The following is a 3,941-nucleotide window of genomic DNA, read 5'->3' on the forward strand; positions in this document are numbered from 1 at the left end:
CCTTAACTTTGAAAAAACTTTGCAGCCAACACTACGAAAACAGACACTGTGGGATTGTTACCTCTAGTCAGAAACCTGATCATGCCATTGAAGCAGAAAACACTACTATTAGAGCAAGTCTGCTCTTGAGGGTTGCAGGGGAACAGGAAAGAGCATCGTGTGAGGATGGCTTCAGGATCTTCTGGGATTTTTTTGCTGGAGGGCAAGGGGTCAAGTCTCCATTTTGGAGTTGCAGGTTTTCTTAACTCTAGGTGAAGTGATCTGACTGGATAACAGTTTTTTTGTATTGAAACCTGGAATCAGTGCCTCACACCCAAAAAAACACCAAGAAATAGCAGAAAACAGACTGCAAAGCAGAGGCAGAACGCCCAGCCAGTTAAAAAAAGTTCGATACACAGAAACTCAGTGTTTTTCAGTCAATCAAGGACACTGATTAAATAAGAAGTTTCATGTTTTAAAGAACCCTGGTCAGAACAACTTCTAACATAAAACACTGAATGCAAACAGTAATCTTATGAGAAAAAAAAATTCCTCTCACCAGTTACTCCAAGCCACTGCTATACAACTGGAACAATTACAACTTTTCCGTCTCTCATTAAAAAATATCCCCATGAGCATTCTGAAAATAGTTGAGGTACTGCATTTCTACTTCATTTCAGACAGTAAAGAATAAACGTGTATGTCATAAGAATTAAATTTTGAGCATCAGGAGGAAATAAAAACTGGATTTGTATCAAGAAAGTGAGCCCTTTAGCCCAGCAATGACCTGATTCTCAGTACCTTGTAGCTCCAGGAAGTCTGGCTGAACATCAGAAAATCCAGTAGAAAACTTGCTGTTAATCTGTTCCTGTGAGAGTACTCCACAATTACAAGATGGTATTGATACAATAGTAGCTAACCTGGCAAACCACCCCCCAGCCGGATCTAACAGATTTAAGTTATGTACACTGGAACAGCTGTTACTCTATGCTGCACAGACTAGAGCAAGACCACACAATCTTGTCTGCATTACATTATTACTTCAGAGAATCTGCATCTCAGAGTGATTGTGGGAAGCCAGTCTGTAATACCATCAACAAAGAAATGTAATGATATCAAAGCACTTGGGTTAAAGACTTGCAGCTTCTTCCCAGCCTGAGGAGTTGATGTCCCAGACACTACTTTGTCCTGCAAAGCTTTTGACTGAATGGAACATGTTTTGAAATAGGGTTTTTTTGAAGTATTTCAGCAAAGGGACTCAAAAGCTTCTACCACATTTTTGGCAATCAAGGTACTGTACTGAACTGCACCATCCTGACAACAGTTAAGAACCTCAGTGGACAAAAATTTCCACCAAATCATTATGCATGAAATGTGCATGTACTCTGCTGGCTGTCATGTAAAACATGCAGGCTCGCCACTCTCCTCCTGCTGTTATTCAACACCATCTACCAAACCTCCTCTCTTTAAATATTCACATCAAGTTGCAGAAACAACATGAAGAATTTCCACAGTGACTTACACAACAGTAAAGGGAAAATACATTAAGAAATTGATGCAGAAGTAATTGCAGGATTGTGTTTGGTAAAAGTGTATACAACGGCTAAAAATGTCATTAGAAAGTAGATGTAAGTTGGGATCTTTTATTTAAGTGGATAGCAACTTTTGTAAGAATCAAAAATAGTTAATTTCCACAATCCAGTCAGCACAAGTCTAGTATGTCATGTTCAAGTAAATACACAGCTAGACAGGTGAAAAAATAGCTTTTCTCAATATTTTTATTTAGTAAGTTTTGTTCTCAAGGCTGATATGCCCTCTCATGTTGAAAGATCTCATGTAGATGCTAACTAAGCTTTCCACTCATTTAAAAATACTGCAGTAGTATGAACTCACTATAAGCAAGTTGTCATGCTGTGATTTCCATTTATAGGCAGAAATGCATAGCATCATAGATTACCTGCATTAAAAATGTGCTAGATTTGGTTGCATCAGTGCAACAACAACGAGGTATCCAAGTGGCACAAATGTGGGTTTAAGGGTGAGTTCTAACTGGTGCACACATCTACCACTGGGACTTGCAGTACTGCAAGCAAACCTGGATGTAATTGAAAATTCTATGTTTGGGTTTTGATCACAAGACAAAAAAAAAAAAAAGTTATTTCTGTTAAAAGCAGCTGCAACTTTTATTTTTATAGACCAAAAATTAAGCCCCCCCACCCCCCGCATCATACACACACATAGAAAAGGCAAGACCATTGTAACCATTCAAGTGAAGGATATGGTGGGCAAACCTCCAGGACAGGCATCTCCTCAACACAGTTCATTCAGCACAGGTAATCCCACTCAAGTACTACAGTCTGTTTTTTGTTAAAAATCTCTACACACATGCATACGCACGCACACGCGCTCTCTGTGCATTGTTTCAGGTCACTACTGCATAATTAAAACAAGAATAAAGGTAATGAAAACATTGCCGTGATGCTCTTACAGCAACAGAGGTCTGAGGCACTCAGGGCAGAGAAGACATTTTCTGGTAAATTTGGGAGTAGATGAGTCCAGTTCTGTGAAGCACTAACCCCTTTCCCCCACCTAAATTCTGCAGTGCCAAGGGGAGCCAAGGGTATGCAGCACTTCGTGTTCTTGGATCTGTGGCAACAAATTCACCAGACATTTTGTAAGAGGTGTATTTTATGCCCATGATTGTATGATTTAATGCCTGTGTTGGCGTAAGTATTTCTTGTGTTACAGTGTGGTGTATGATGAAGTCTACAATGGGGTCTGAAATTTTTCATTACTGTTCAGAAGAAAAAATAACTTCCCTCAGCAGAGACACCAAAGATGATGGAAGGTAAATGGGCACGGAAAAAGAAAGGGCAGAGAAAAGAGAGGCTTAATCAATCCACACTCCTTAACTGTTTCCAGCTCTCCCTGACCCATTAACAAAATATAAAGGGGTATATGTACCAATGTTGCCTACTCTATACCCTGTCTGAGGAAAAAAAAAGATCAGTTTTCATAGCTGCCCCCCTAAGACTTTCCAAAAGCCTGAAACTCACTCAACCAGGGGGGGAAAAAAATGACCCGTTTAAAAATCACCAAAAGAAAATGAATACAGTGTTGGACATGTTTCATTTTCACACACTCAGACTTGTTCTAAGATACTTCACTGTAAGTCTTGCAAATCCAATCTCCCACAACTACTGTGGATGTACTTTTAAAAAATTCCCCACAGCTAACACATGTAGGGATCCCATGAATCATGGGATCTTTTTGGTTCTTGTTTCATTCCTTTATCTAGGCAAGTCTGATACATCAGTTTCACCAAGCTTTTGGTGCAGGAGGCTACCTGCAAGTACTGCTTCGACAAAAAGCAGTTTATTCCAGGGAGCTGCATATAAGACAGACTTTGTTAACTTCCCATCCTATCAAATCTCCAGCAAGAAAAACAAGTCCTGCCATTAACACAGTGTACCACCCACAGTGGCAAGCACTACAGAAGCCACCAGCAGAGATGGGGGCAGAATTAAAGGTAGCCCGCTCTTGTACGTGCGTGTCGTTCTCCCTTCTGCCCCCTTCTCAACTGATAAACAAACAAGGCCCAGAATAGTATCTGCAGAAGCAAGAGCAAGTCTTTGGAATAAGAAATGCGTAAAATCTCAGGTGCCACTCACAAAGAGTGATAGGGCACACTGAAATGGTGAAAAAACCTGGATCCCAAAATACCAAGTCCCAGTGGGAAAGCTTACCCACGCTTTTCTAGCTAATATCATGGTAGCAACAGAAGCAATTGTGGGCCTAATTGGAAGAAAGGTGCTAAAGAGATAATTGAAGAAAAAAGGAAAGTACAGCGTGAGTGTTGTAGGTAGGAGGAAAGCAGGAAATTCTTTAAATTCTCTGCTTTTGCAGACATTGGGTCAGGTTCTTGGAGATATTCCTCTTATCTACAATCACTGAGAAGAAAG

This window comes from Pseudopodoces humilis, chromosome 6 (assembly GCF_049639895.1).
Source record: "Pseudopodoces humilis isolate 2021_Gansu_Grassland_sample_001 chromosome 6, ASM4963989v1, whole genome shotgun sequence".
Taxonomy (NCBI): Eukaryota; Metazoa; Chordata; class Aves; order Passeriformes; family Paridae; genus Pseudopodoces; species Pseudopodoces humilis.